This window comes from Poecile atricapillus, chromosome 2 (genome assembly GCF_030490865.1).
Source record: "Poecile atricapillus isolate bPoeAtr1 chromosome 2, bPoeAtr1.hap1, whole genome shotgun sequence".
Taxonomy (NCBI): domain Eukaryota; kingdom Metazoa; phylum Chordata; class Aves; order Passeriformes; family Paridae; genus Poecile; species Poecile atricapillus.
This window is the reverse complement of record NC_081250.1, coordinates 89,442,691-89,459,090: the sequence shown is the minus strand read 5'-3', so window position 1 is coordinate 89,459,090 and position 16,400 is coordinate 89,442,691. Positions and strand designations below refer to the sequence as shown.

Genomic DNA, 16,400 nt, shown 5'->3' with positions numbered 1-16,400 from the left:
TGTTTGTTCGTTTTGAAAGGCACATGCTGCTTCGACTTGTTCTGGATCTAGGTGTTTCCACCACCTCCAAAAAAAGGGCAATAGGTTTTGGGAACTCACAGAAAGCCTGGATGCCTGTCAGCTCCTACTCCCACACTTGAAGAGGGGATGTGTCAGCCCAGGCTGCCACACTTGCGGGACATGCCCTCCCTGCCAACTCAGATGGAGTGTGCTGACAGCCCAATGTGAAGAGGGACCCTGAGCTGCTGTTGGGTTTGATACACTTCTGAAATTCCCTAAAACTTCTCTGGATGACTTTGTGGAGTTATTGTCCTCAAGAATCCCAGTCCTATTGCTTAACCAACAGTCACAGACAGACTGTTCCCACTGCATGATTACATAGATACAGGAGCAGAAAGTAAAGAACAAGAACCCACATTTTCCTGTAGGAAGCCAAGCCAATTATCAGTACTAGCAAGCTCATATAGGGAAGACAACCAGCACTGTGGAGAAAAGGACATATTTCTCTAAATGCCACCCTGCTGTCCTCTCCCATCCCTGCCCACCGGCTCTGAAGAGGGCAAGATACAGCTCTTTGTGAATTCACCGGGCACAGTTTCAGCCATCTCAATGAATGAATGTGACGGCAGAAACAAAAAAATTCTAACATTGTTTTCTACACACTGAACCTCAAAGGTCTTGAACTCAAAATGTCACTGGTCAGAGATGTCCAAATAAATATGCTTCAGAAGAATTATAACCTTTAATAAAAAGGTACAAGTACTTTCTAAGGATATATGACTTCAGCAGGAATACAATGTATATAAATAAAAACAAATCCAGCACCACAGCTGGTCTTTAATGACACTTAATTTACATTACAAAAGCAGAATTGGACGTTTATGGACCTGGCAAAGGATTGAAAAGAATGCTTTATCTTCAAACTGCTGCTAAAAAAAGCCTCCATTTCCATAGATGTGTCCCAATGCACTACCTTTTCAGTAATGACTGCTAAAAGATCTAATCAGACAGGTGCCTACTGAAATACAAATCCACATCCAGTGGATGTGGATCCAGCAAAATTTACCTCAGTAATTTCCCTTTTTGCAGAGAGCAAGCCAGCTTTAAGTCTCTCTTGAACTTTCAAACTAGGGTTTAAATGAGACCTGGGAGAGGCATAGTTGCTTTGTTGACCACCTGCCTGAAAGCTTAACTTAAGTATGAAGTAGATCATACAGCACACAAGTCAACAAGCCTTGTGATCAGCGGTGTCAAAGGCTGACAATACATCTAATAATAACCAGCACAGGCACCTCCATATTCAGCATTCATTGCTAGGAGTCAATTATCCACCATCTATTCAAAGGCCTTTTGAAGTCCTTCTTGTGTTACTTGAAAATGAAATTACAGCAGGTCAGGTCAGTTGAAATGGCTGAATTTCTTGTTGGCTGAAGTCCATATCTCCCTTTTTTTTTTTCTTTTTTTTTTTTTTGGCTGTATGTCAACGCTAGCTGCAAACTTCTAGTAAAGCTGCAGTATTGTATTTAATTAATTATTTATTGATTGAAAAATAAACTTTTTAATCCAAGCTAGCATTCACAGAGCTCAGAACTCCTTGGGACAAGTCAGTTTTATTTAGCTTTGGCACCAGAGACTCAGAAGTTCTCTAAGCTCAAGCTTTTAAGGGCAACTCCTCCTCAAGTGCCCTGTTAGAGCCCCTGCTTTCAGTCTGCTGAGGTCTGCCATAAACCTCAGTAAGACGGGAACTCCAGAACCCTAACATCTGAGCTCCAGAAGACCAAGTGAGCTGCCTCAGAAGTGCTTTCACCCAGCTGTCATCCAGCTTTCTTCTAATCTTTTCAGTTTCAGCATCCTCATTCTGATATAAACTCCATATTATTCCTCTGTTTTTCTCTTCTTACCCATTTAGATTACAAAACTGGCTTTTCCATTCAGCTACCTATAAACTGATCTGACATCACTGTCAGAAATTCACACTCCACATAGAAAATGATCACAATTATAAGCTTTAATATTTTTTTGATGAAGAAAACAATCCTAAGAGATTAACTACTTTTCTAGGACATCCACCTGGAAATACCTTTATGCAAGTAATCATTCCATCAGGAGTGAAGGATGTCAAAGAAACTATGCTGCTGAGTAGTGATATTCTCTCAATGAACATGAAGGTATGTGCCCAATCCGTACATGTTGAAGAAAACACGATGTCAGAAAGGGGTAGGATAGCCAGCTGAAGGAAATCAGATGATATTTTACTCTGTCACTGATCTAGGTGATATAAAGTGACCACTGCTCAATGTCCTCTCCTGTAGGCATGGTTAACAGACCCAACTCTTTTCTGTTCAAGGGACTGAGAAGTCTCTTAGGGAGACATACTAAGAGGTAAGTTGCGGTAAAGATAGAGATGTCACAGTGGAGGTCCAGAAAGAGAACTGCTCAGAAACCTCAGAGCCTCTCCATGACATCAAATGATGTCTTGCTCTGCCTCATGGTCAAGGCCATTTTGCTGTGACTAGCTGAGATGCTAGTCACATCAACAATCAAGTTACATCAACACCTTTGAAATTAAGTAATACATTTTGGGTTGATCATCTCTTTTCCATTCTTTCCAGGTAGGAAGGATCAAGAATATAAATGATAAAATTTGGAGGTATTTTATATCCTGTTCCCTTGTCCCCCAAGAACGTTTGAGTCTTAGATGGGTGGGTGTTGGTTCAGTCGAGAATACACTCCTATTGAAAAAACAAAGCACAACCTACATTTACAGTTAGAAAAGTTACGCCACAAAGCTCCTCACTGGGGAGTTCATTTTAGAGAAAGCACAGCAGGATGTGTAGTCACAGTAAAATAATATTAAAAAAATCTGACCTAGATAACAGTATTTCTTAGTGACTAAAATTCATTTAAAACAACAGATTAAAAATATACTGCACAGGATTCTTTGAAGCCTGAGTGTCACACTCAGATTAAATAATGAAATTAATGTAAAAATGAAAGCAACTTTTTTTCCCCCCTTAACAGAAAAATAACAACAAAGAAAGCTGTGAGTTCTGCTACTAAGAAGAAGCTGATAATAAGTCAGAATACGCAAAAGAGTTCTGCCTTTGTAGGGTTTTATATGAGTGAACACTGTCTTTGGCTATGAGTGAAGCTGACAAGCTTACAGACCCAAGTGCTGTGGGATACCATATATAAAAGCAGAACTCAGTATAACTCTCAAAGCTTCCACACGATAAGCCTAAAGCATTTTGACATCATTTTAGTGAAAAAATATGATGATTAAGTTATGCTGTCTCATAGTAGCAGTGTATTAGGACGTGTTAGGAAACGTCTTCTCCTACTTCCCGGCTTCTCCCTGAGTGTTACAGTAAAAATCCTCAGAAAATGAGGCTTGGGTGTGTCCCCTCACAGGGAAGAACAGAAAATCAAACCCTTTACTTCTTGAGAAAGCTTCTAAGTTGTGCTGAATAAAGCTCCAGGTTACTGCTCCATTTCAGGAAGGTACTTCAAGGCTTCTGGACTCGAAGTTAAGCATGTGCTTAAACACTGTACAAATGCCAAAATGCCTTTCCACATCAAGACTATATTAACCTTGCAAGTAGAGATGGCTTACTTTAAAAGCTTTACTTTTGTATAAGCATGAATAAAGGGATGAGATTCATGGACTTACAGATACTTTTTTTTTTTTTCTTCCCTGTAAAAATAACATGATGCATCACAAAATACTTTCTAGTGTAAATTCAAAACTTTAGATCCCTGCAGAAAGTCTTCTGGAAATCTAAAAGATACTCTCCCAAACCAATAAAAACAAGAATCAAATCTCTATTCAAAATTTGCTAAAAAAGGGGAAGAATTACAGAACAAAACCACACAAACGTTCATGCTTACTGCATTTGACAAGTTTGACAGTTTCTTAAAAATTACTCCAGAAGCACCTTTGAATTGTACAACTCCTTTACAGCTATTGACTGCATGGTTAGTCATTTGTCACATGCCAGTATTTACTTTTGCCCTGAATCACTTAGAGGAGTGAAACTAATATGTTATCTCTTAGAAAATACTAAAACAATGTAGATACAGGAGTGTGCTCCATATTTGTTGTTATTTACTTACTACTTGTATTTCTAATTAACCATCAAGGTTTTCTAAACAAACTCATTAAAGAAGTTCAATAAGAAGATGACTACAGTTACCAGCTAACAGAGGGCTCCTTCATTCCCTGAAGATAGCAAAGCATGGTCAACCATGCTGCAGGAAAGGAATGGTTCACTGCAAATTCTCCAATTGGGACTGTAAGCCCTCTGCAAAGCAATTCCTACTGGATTTAACAGTGGTGACCGAAGAAGTTGCTATTCCTCCCATCCTATTCCCGTACCACTCCACTGCCACAGTTAAATCCGATGAGTTAGTGACTCCAAGTTCCCTGCTGCCTCAGCTCACAGCTGCCTCAATACCAAATAAAACCTGAAGGTGAATCACACTGCCCTCAAGCTGGGAGCTGCAGTGGCTGGGGAGCAGGCACACTACTTTTTGCTATTTTTACCTTAAGGATAAGAAATTCCTACAGAGGCAAGGCAAAGTAGATGGCAGTAACTTCTTAAGCTGTCTCAGCCTGAATCAATGGAGCTCTTCAATAACAGTCCACAGAGCAAAACCCAGCCTAGTTCCCCATCTGCTGCATATAAGTCACTCACAATAGGATTTGCTAAAGTATATTGGGATTTGCTTTCTTTTGTTGGCCAAATCACTGACAAATCTCTGGAATTAAACTTCTTATAACTCAATTTCACCAAGCAGATGAAACTTATTGGACAGACAGTTCGCTCAGTAAAGAAGCTACGTGGATGGCTTTGGATCTTGGGCAAATTTGCAGAACTATCAGAATGAAATCTGACTGAAAGAACTTTGTGTGTATTTTGTAACTGTATTCTTCCATTTTAGAGCTACTATTTTTAGGCCTCACAGACTGTCATCTTCTTGCAGGGCCAGTATCTAGAGAAAAGCTCAGTATTTTGGAATGAATGCTTCTCCACCTGGAACTGATGCAGGCTGTCTCAAAAGTCCTAACACAACTGGCACCTGTTCAAGTGTTTCTAGTGACAGCTACTCCCTGGCAGTCATCTGCAAAATCTTCCTAGCATTTCCTTTCCTACCACCTAGAACAATACGTTATTTCACTGTACTCGGACTTTACATCAACATGTTAGGTAAAATTGCTACAAGGTCATCCTACTGCTTTGAAAATCTCTGGCAGCAGCCTTTTGCTGGATTCTGATTTACTGTGTTTGGTATCTGGCATTTCTGCATAGTTTCCATCATCTGGAAGTTCAAAGCATGGTTAACAGGCTGGATGGCTAACACAGGCTGTGGTGTTCTCCTAATGTCAGAGTGCACACTGCCTTCATCCCTCTGCCCAAGAGTGGAAAGGTAATGTTGCTCCCAGTTTTTACCTGATTCCTTCTACTCCAGAAGCTTTGAAAAAAACCTGTACCAAACTACTTTCCTGTTTTCCTGTTCACTCAGAATCATGACGCTTTTTTCCTGGATGGATGTTTCTTGATGTAAGTGGGTGGATGTTTCTCCCATTTTCAATGTATGGTACAGGAAAAATCACTCCTCCCTACCCGAAGTTCCAAATCAATGCTCCAAATCCAAATGATTTGGGCTCTACATTAACCTTTGCAGCTAAAACTGTCTAAACTATTTAATAACTAATAAGGAAGTTTCTTCTTTCATGCATGAATGTGAGGTTTTCACTTTTAGACTCTCGAGCTCCAGAAAAGAGCACAGCTTGCTGTTCCTTTATAATTATTTACTTCATTTCACTTGAGGCCCTTTTGTGAGGAGCACTTCAGTATGAGTTCAGATCTTCAAAGCTAATTTACAGGTGAAGCTGACAAGAACACTAAAAGATGGACAAACTGCAATATGCTGTGACACTGCAAGTAAATGCAATTATATTAGGTAAGAATAGCGCCACTTCAGCTCTGAAACAGGACCTTATTTGGAAAAGTGTATCTGATACACTAGGGGCAAATCAGGAGCAATGTCAGGACATTGAATGGATTTACATCAGTAACAAAGGAGAAGATGACTGGTTTTATAGAACATACTTAAAAAATTGAAGCAGCCTCTAAGTCTTCTCTCCCCACCACTGAGCCCATACAGATCCCCAGGATGTAATTTGAGGGAAAACAAACAAACAAACAAGCCAAAACTACAACTCTCACCCGTACCTTTTGTTTTTCCAAAGATTTTGTTCTGGTCCTAACACATCGTTTATTTTCACACTAAGGTCAGCAAACAGATACTCAAGCATCTTCTTTATTTCCTTGAGTTCTCTGTTTTCTCCATAGGGAAATACAGGAAAGTCTGTCCTTACAAAGACTACCCAAAATCTGTACTTAGGCTGTGACTAAGTATTGCTTTGGATCATGCAAGCCCCAAATTCAGTAAAGCAGTTAAAATTTATATTTTGTTTTTTTACTGCTGAGCTAAAAACTCATCTATAGATATGGGTCTCATTGAAATCAGAAGGATTTAAACACATGATTACTTTTACACAAGAGAGACAGATTTAATCATTATGTTCAATAGCTCTTTGGAGATGCAACTTAAGCAAGTCAAGGCAAGTAACATATTAGCAAGTACTGCTCTCAGCTTCTGTGATAGCACAAAAATTAAGATGTGGCTTGAAGAAGTGGCAAATCATACTCTGTACCCCACAGAAAATATAAGTTAACATAATTGAGGTACTTCAGACATATTGTTGGTCGTACCATGCTCCTGACCCTGCCTTTTGGGATTATTTTGTCTGATTTACTTCACCAGGAATGGGTGAGTCCCAATTTCCACATGAAGACTTGCTCCTGTAATTGGGAGAGAACAGATTTTCAAGTTCAGGTAAGATAAAATTAATGTGCCAAAATGCAGGTAACTCACCTGAGGATGAGCCCCCTCAGACTACTGTCATAAATCATCATTACTTCAGTCCCTATTCCAGACACTGGAAGAGGCTGTCGTTTAAGCCATTGTCTGAAACACAATTTTGGTGGCTGTAAAATCTCGTCTGATCCACAAGTATAAATCCAAATTATCCACAGTGACTGATAGTTGTATTGTTCTCCAAAGCCTTTATATGTCTCAGAAAAGTTGATGTATGTAGAATTTACCATCAGAAATAATATCTTTAAAAAAATTAAAATCTCATTGCAGATGAATAGAAGTAAATGACTTACTTTCAAATGATTTTAGAAAAGGTCTTTTGCATTTACTAAAGCAATGAGTTTTAATACCCACATCTCAGGCTTGAAAGCCAAGAAATAACTCTTTAGCAAGGTAGAGTAGCAAGTGGAGCTCAAGTAAGACTTTTATAACCTAATTCTGTGATGATCATCACATGATGATCTCCGCATACATGTATATACATAGATTTTTAACTTTATAGTGTATATACGTGATGAGGACATTAAAAATACACACATGAATTATTCACAACAATATTAAAATTTAACTAGGGTATGCAGCAAATTAATGGAGTTTCCAGTTACACAAATCTTAGTACTTCTTCAAAAAAAAGCAGCAAAAAGAAATTACCTTTTCCTTTTAATCTTATGATTTAAATCAAAAATATACTCTAATATACCTTAATCAAAACACAAAAAAAGCACCAGTTTAACTGGTAAAATATAAAATATTTTATTTTATAAAAATACTGGTCTCTGCTTTGCTTGTGGTAGTGCTCCATAGACTTATTACTGCGATTCTCTTGCAGTTTGGTTAAATGTCAATGCTCCAATTACTTTAATAGTCAAACTGTGTGCTATTTTCACCACAGAGTCATTCAGGCTTGTCATGTTTGACAAATCCAGTAATTGAGATGAACTCTTGGAGAATACTGACATGTAACCAGTCATTTCCTACTGCAGAACATTGACCTCTGCAGCACAAATCACAGAGGATTTATTCAGCAGCTTGAAAAAACAAACAGGCTTGTTAAGTTTAAGATCATAATTTCATACATCTTCATTCATTTCCTTGTTTATTCACTTTCTGTTCCACTGGTGTGGGAATTAAAACATTAGGGGCACTTTCAATAAGCACAAAAAAGGACTACATCAAATTTTCTGAAAAACTATTGTGAATTAAAAATGGCCTAGTAGATTATAAGAGGTTGAGTGTGCTGTCAAACAACCTCAAATCCCCCCTCAGTGCTCCCTGCCCCCAAGCAGCTGCACCCCACCCCAGCTTCAGCTCATTAATAGAAGATAGTATTATACTAATTATATTAAGTATTTATCAACAGTGATCATTTCAGTCCAGTACATTAACTCCTGCTGAGGCCTTTATATTTTTACTGTACCTCCCCCATGAGGTCCTGCAGCCAGTGTGAAACAATGCACTGAAACCTCAGGACTCTCCTGATTCACCTTGGATTCACTGAACCAAACATAGGCAGTGCAAAACCTACCAAGTGTGTGCTTGCTGGGCTGGCAGGTCCTCGGGTGATGCCTCTGAGACAACCATCAGTGTTTGACAGGTCTGAGCAGCTACAAGCCCATCACATTTGTATTGAAAAACAAGATTTTGCAATGATGGCTTGCTGCAAACGTAAAATTGTGGCAAAGATCTGGCATGAGGATGCAACCTAGTTCAAATGCAATACTGAAGCTTCCCTGTGATCAACATCAGCTGGGGACCTGATGCTACTTTTGTTATGAAAGACACTATAGACCTTAGTACCAGAATTCTGCCTTTCTGTGGATGAAGCACTACCATTTCATATAATGAAATTAACACCCCCTCAAAGCAATATAACCCCAAAAAGGAAGAATTGTGATCAAAAGCAAACGATGGATAGAAATATAAGAAGAAATAATTGACACAGACAATACCAGCTTCCAATAAATGAACTTTGCAGCTGCCAAAATTAAACATCCCTTCGAATGCTTCTGACTGCCTTCATCAGAGACAGTGGCTGGTCTAGGATGCACATTACCAAACCAGGCTTATAAGAAACCTTGCTTCATGTCCCCTCTCCCAAGGACTTTTTGCTTGATCTTTGTCAGGTGAATTCATTTATCTATTTTACAAGCTGATGGATTGTTCTTCCCTGGAGTCTTCGAAAGAAATGTATTAACTATCACAGGTCACTTAGCTTCTGCAGGAGATAAAGACCTCTTACATACTAAAGACAGTATGTCCGTATAATTCTTTTAGTACATTCTAACTCACAAGCAAGTGTATGGCAAACACCAAGACGACAGCAGAAAACATCTGAAAAGGCACAATGAAGAGAACAGTAAAAACCTTAGCAGGAAAAGAAAAGCTAGAAATTACTTAGGCAAAATTCAATTTTCAGGAAAAAGAAATAGCTCAAAATCCACATAAAAGGGGAAAGTAAATAACTAAGCAGTCCTACTCTAATTAAATTACGATGCATTTATTTCCATATTGTTTCTTTCCAGTATAACTTTTTCTATTAGGTGTGCAGTGCCCACCTGAGAGACAGGGACCAGGAACCTACTACAAGGCTACTTGGAGTACCTGGTAATATACAAAGCCTTGGAGCTGGGGAGCAACAGCAATGCTCCCTCTCAATGCTGAGGTGATGTAACCCACATCAGAAGAAGGCAGTTAACTGTCCCTTCAGCCAGACGCTGCAGATTCCAGCCTTTTCCAAGGGAATGCACAAGATCTTCACGGAAGATGGTGGTTAGTTACTCACACATCATGCATTCAAACAGAAATCAGCCTGTGGTACAGGGCACAGCTGATAGAAGCAATTCAGTGCCTTTGCCTTGAGGAGTCTGACTCAAAGAGCAATAGGAGGACTGGCTCTCAATACCAGTCCTTTCCAGTCTCGCAGCCCTTGGTATCTCCAGTGGTCATGCACACTGTGTCCATCTTTACCCAGGAGTGCACTTGCCAAGATCATGAATTAATTTTCTGTCTCTTTGCGTGACACAAATCCAGTTGAGCCTTGTAACAAGGAACAATCAGCACGAAGGTCACAGGGAAGACCAGGTGCTCTCCCAAGGTACTGCAGCATTCCCTGATGGCACGACAGTCTCTTGCACCACGTGCACACGACTGCAGCTGCCGATGGGGCTCCCCTAAGCGTCAAAGCCCTACAGAGTCCTGATCCACAGAGCACCTGTAGGCACCACCACAATGCAGAGAGGACAACTCCTTGAGTTTAGCTATGAGCACCTATGGATAATGTGCATTAGGAGACAGAAGGGTTGCTACCTCTCCAAGGCAATGCCACAAAGCCTGAAGAAAAGCACATGTGCAACACAGTGGTCAATGCCCTGCCCTCCTCTCCACCATACCAAAGCTCCCCACCCATCTTGCTAACCAAGGGAACAGCGGTCATGTCCCATCTGCCAACACATGCTGGGCATTTATGTACTTTTAGATTTATCTACTTCCTTATTCCCCATCCACCTGCCAGTACATGACCATATTACATTACTACTCCTGACAACCTCATACCCCATGGACCTGGGCAGATGAAGCTTTTGCTTTCAGAGACCTCAGCCTAGCTACTCACACTCCATAGCTTCACCACCTCCAGTGACAGTGGGGGTCTGGCAGAAATCATTTGCCTTTCTGTCAATGTGGAGAAAACCAACATGCCAACTGAGCACACCAAAGACTGGAAGTCTGCATTAGGCTGCAGGCAGAGCTTGAGATGGTGGTTATTGTACATGAAGTTGTAAACAGGCATCAGACAACAGCTCAGCCCAGCTTTGGGAAATGGGGGAAAAGGTATTCTCCTTTCACAAGGTGCAGTAAATCTAAATCTCATTCTCTTTTCTTCTCCAGTAGCTTCAAGCCTGGTCTGATGAATTCAGGTGACTGTCCCTCTTCCTGTACCTTTTTGCCGTAGCTACAGGGTAGATTCTCACTGTTGTACAAAAAAACCCAGGATGGCAACTCCCACACTTTTCATGAGGGCAACAAACTGTAGACCTCAACAGGAAGCAAATTTTTCATACAAACTGGAACATGATGAGCTTCAGGGTATGATTAAAGCAAGCTGATCCTTCTGACAGCGGGACTGCACTGGATGCCCTTTTGAGGTGCCTTGCAGCACTCTTTCCTATGACTCTGCTTGCAAAGCCCCATTTATTAGACAGCATTTATAGCAAAGACAGAGCTTGCATTCCTAGGTATTACACTCAGTATTGCTGGCCTGTTAATTTGTTACTTACATAAGGTTATCTATCTCATCTGGTCACTAACACACAATTCAAATTATTTTCCAAGACTATTCAGAATTTTATTCATAGGTAAACAGGGCCAAAAAATGACACTTATTAGCTGGTGACTAATGAATGAGGAAGTATCTGAGACACGCTTTCCAATGTTTCACTTACATTGCCATACAAAACAAACTACTGTACAGGAGATGGTTGCTAATGATTACATAAAAAAAAAAAACTTGCTATGGAAATCTCCATACTTACATGATTTATTTTTTTTTCCACATAAATATCCGCTGCCTCATGAAATTTATATTTTCTTTTAATAACCAGTATTTCTTAAGGAACATTTTTAAGGCCTCAGACATGGTCAAAGCCAGTTTTGCTGACTGATTCAAAATCAACCATATCTCTTCTGACAGTGAAAACGGTTTATAACATCCTGTATGGTTTTTTTTTGAGGCCATATCCTTCTCTGCAATCAAAATCAAAGTCCCAGTGAGTCAGATGTTTGAACACCTAGTCTGAAAAGAAGACTTTACTCTTGCAAAAAGAGGCAATAGTGAGGGAGGAGTTAAAAGGCAGAAAGAAAGCATTATTTCGGATTTTAAATTGGGAAGACAGGGGACTCAGAGAAGCAAAAATGCATAGGAATGAACCAGTAGGATTGTTACTGATGCCTTCCAAAGGTGCTGCTTTGCAGGATGGCTTGCATGACAGGCAGGTAGGTTTCTTTAATTTCAGGAAACTCCAGGATGGAAGAAGAAAATATTACTTGAAATATATGTTTATGGATATATTTTTAATGCTATAACTCTTTGTGGAAAAATACAGGACAGACATCTTGCTATTTGGTAGAAGAGCAAAGACTCTATTAGGAGTATTTGCCCAAAGCTGTAACAATTTAAGGAGGTATCAACAGCCTTACATCAATAATTAGATCAACAAGGGTCAGGGAAAGGCAAGTTTATTTACAGACAAGAAAACAAATGTTTGTTGTACGCTACTGATAATATTAAAATTTTTAACTACACTGTATCTAAAGTTTTTTCTAATTTTTTTTCTCGGTTACAAAATTAACAAACACTCCTTTTCTTAAAAAAATAAAAAGTGGATTTTTCAGAATATTTTAGATTAATTCACAGTTTTTTTGTTTTTTTTTTTTTCGTTCAGAGATTGTTGACTCTATGCTGGCTTATTAAAAAAAAATAAAAATACCCTAACATATTCTAAGTGGAATGGTTACATCTATGAAGAATGTAATAAATTGGTGTTAATATTACCTAACAAAGGACTTATTAACACACCTGAAATGGAGCTCCAAAGGGCCAAATGTCCCATGAACAATAATAAAATCACAATAATCATTTCAGTCTCAGAAAGAATTAGTTCTGATTATGTTCTGAATAAATTTGCTCATGTTAATATAAGTGATGTTTAATATTCCTTTTACATTTACATTGCCAACAACTGTACTAAGGTCTTTACAGAACAGATGAAGTCCTTGTCTTGGCAGGCTGACGGTCTTCAGAGAGAAGAGTGAGTCTGGAAAGACAGCAGGAGCACTGCACAGACATTACTGAACACATGTGTGTGCAGTGCAATTACCAGAGTGTGTTTTCCTGAAGTGCCACTTGCAACCTCACATGGAGGAAGGTGTGTTCACACCAGGCTGCAGCCTGCAAGTTACAGGTAAAAGGGAAGATCCTTTAGGGCTGGTCCCAATAGAATACAAAGGGCTCCATAACTGATTATCTCCTCCCATGAGCATGGAAAACTGAGATGAAACACTCTCATTTACCCATAATGCTGCTTTTACAAACTAAGGGATGTAGAGGATAATAAAAGAACATAAAGTAGTCAGGGCTTTTGCTGATACTAAATGAGATCTTTTAATTATATTTGTTTTTCGTCACTCTGGTAGCTATGATGCTTTTGGCAAAATCTTGTTTGAGTTGCTAAAGCATAATATCAAAGTCCAAACTGAGATTTTTCATTTATTCTGAGAATTTATAGCATTTGGGCCATTCCAAGACAATATATTCTATGGACCTTTTATTTTTTAGCCATAAAATTTGTGAGTATTATACAGAACTTAAAAAAAATTAACATACATTGGTAATTGTAATATGCAGTCTATTTTTTTATAAGTACACTTGTATATAATTTATATAATATGTAATATATTTAATGCACATTTATACAGTATGCTGTACTATGCCCTTTTTCCTTAGTACATTGCAAAACTCTTTGTACTGGCTAACAAGAAACAACAGAAGATGTTATTTATTTATTTATTTATTATGCATCTTGGGCTTGCTACGTAACTACATCTTTCTCCTTTTACATCTATTCAATTAAAATGTCGGTGCCAAACAATTCTAAAAATGGAAAGCCTGTACAGTGAACTGTACAAATAGGTATACTCTACCATGACAATCTAACACCTAACCTCAATATCATAAAAGCATTTTACAGATTTGATCTGCATATTTATCTGTTCCCACTTTAATCTGGAAAAGTGGAATAGCTGATGAAAATGCGCTGTTAATTGTTCTCAAACATCTGTTGAATAACTCTTGAGAAAATATGAAATAAAAAGGGTACCTTTAATGGGTGTTTTCTTCATTATATCTCCCTTATATACACATTCATAAGCATATATTATATAAGTTAACCCCTAAAAACTAATAGGAAACTTCAAATTACTTTGAGTAGAAACCGAATTTTATTCCTAAAGGCAAAAGCTCGCAGAAGCTTCCTATACTGAAAATGAAGCTAACATAAAAGTTTCCAAATGAGAAGGAAAAAAATAAACAATTCTTCACACAATAAAAATAAATAATAAGGTGCAAAAACATACACACAGACAGAGGAAGCCTGTCTATAATAAGAAATTATTTAGACTTATGTTTCTGGTAGGTTTTCATCCCACTAGAATCCTATCAACAAAATTATAATAATGTATTACAGACTGCCTACTTACTGTTAACACACACTTAATCCTGCCAAGGCCAGTTCTACAGCAAACATTATCAGTGTGCAAACCACAAATGAACAAAATTACCATCTGCACACTGAAGAACAGAATTTCAAACATAATTATATCTCTTACGTGTAGTAAGTACACAGTTGTTTAAAATTTGGACTTACAACCTGTTTTGCAAATAATGGCTTCAGTCTGCTTCCAAGTCACCAAGCTAATGGCTGTAATAAGTAGCTATACCTCTTAATCAGAGAATGTCACAATAAGCATAGTGCATCTATCTATCTAAGGTTTTTTTGCCATGTTATTATGGTTTATGAGCAGTTTTATCACCCATATGTTATGCTGTCATGTTCTTCTAAAAGCTGGTTATTAGGATTAAATGGAGAAAGTGAAATATGAATGCCTGTATAAATTGCAGAGATGGATGCTGCTAAAAGCAAGGTGTCCTAGGTCAGAGGAAGACAAGTCCTATGTTGTAGGGCATGCCACTTATTTCAGCAGGAAACCCACACAATTTGCTAGGACCCTGTCAGGCTTTCTGACTCATTGCCAGTTTGGCTGCATATGGAAAACAACAGCTGATCTTCATTTGTTTCTACCCTAACATGTACTATAGCCCAAAATACTAGAATCAATCCCTCTTCTCATCAATTTTAAAGCCAGATGCTGTGTTAGTCATCACATTAAGACCACTATACCTCATGAAAAATAATTGATATCCCTTTCTGACCTTAAAAATACACCAAAATTCAGAGGACTGCTTTCATTAGAACAAAAAGTTCACCATGAAATCAGGCATCCTTAGATGCTGACACCTACACGTTTGGTACAAAATACAAGAGGTGAACACTGGGGTATAACTAGAAACCAAAAGAAAACCACAAAAACCCCAAACCCACAAAGAACTTTGGATGCACAGCCGACAATGAATTACCATTTGCATAAGAACCAATACTTTAAGGCTGTTTGGGGTGACGGAGGGGACAATTCTCATTCTGTTACATTTTAGTAGAAGGAAATAGGAAGCAATTACTTCGCTATACTCAGCACTGAGAAGGCCACACGATGTTTTGGTGCATTGCACTTGCAAGAAGTGTGGAGAAACAGGAGAGAATGTATAAGAAAGCAATGTATTTAAGAGGGTTCCTGAAGGTCTGATCAGGAAGGAGAGACTGAAAGGTGGGGCTTCCTTGTCTTACTAAAAAATGAGAGCTTTCTGAGAGAAAAAGCTTTTTATAAATGAGGACAATGCTGGTTTTCTCCATATCTGGGGAAAAAAATATCATTGATTTAACTTGCAATTAAAAAAAAAAGGATAAAAAAGAGAAAAAAGTAATAATGCTGTAATTCTGATTAATAAGAGAGCAGACCCTCCAACTAAAATGATCACAAAGCAGAGAAATAGACTACTGCATGCAATCCACTACACTGCAGATTTTTAAGGAAGAAATTATGTAAGAGATAAAGTAGCCATAAATAACTCATCCTGTTGGGACTAGATGACCTTTAGAGATCCCTTCAAGCAGAAGCAGTGTAAGAACCAAGGTGGTCCACAAGGCAGATGGGAGATGAGCCCTTCTCCTGCAGCATGGCTTTCCATTCCAGCTGAAGAAGAAGGGTTGGCAGGGCTTGGTGCTCCCACCCAAAGGCCTGGAGAAGTCGCTCTCACAACTCCCCCACCTTCCCATCTTGTATCTCTGAGACTGACAAGATAGGGCTGCACAACACAATGACAGAATTTACCTTTTCCTGCATGCAGTAGGAGCCAATGTAATTTCTTCAGAAGTCCCTCTGTCAGCACATCATCCAAAAGTCATCTGCTGTTTCCTAGAGCTGTCTTCCTGTAGCCCCCCTGATCCTCCCTGCTGCCTTTGCTGTGACCCTCTGCCATGGCCTCCCAAGCCTTCTCAAATCTTTGCATGGACAACAGTTCCCTTTGGATTGAGGGAAGCAGTCTCTAGCTCTTGTGGGAACCAGGCTACATAGAGGAGCTAAATGACCTCTTGATGCCTATCCTGACACCAAGAGTGAGATCTACCCATGGTACACTATGGTGTATTTATCAGTAAAACACAAGCTAAGGCACTTTTGTGACATCTTTTGCTACATCACTAGAAAGGCAATATCGTAACTGGAAGTCCACAGACTTCTCCAGCGTGAACTGTACTCTGTTCCCAAGTTTTACTATCCTTTCTTTCAGA

General features: G+C 38.9%; 1 protein-coding gene across 11 annotated transcripts in view; it reads right to left on the bottom strand.

Moving 5' to 3' along the window:
- Window positions 1–16,400, bottom strand: part of LOC131575231 (poly(rC)-binding protein 3-like) — a 140,391-nt gene that overhangs the window by 91,259 nt on the left and 32,732 nt on the right. The window lies entirely within an intron of this gene.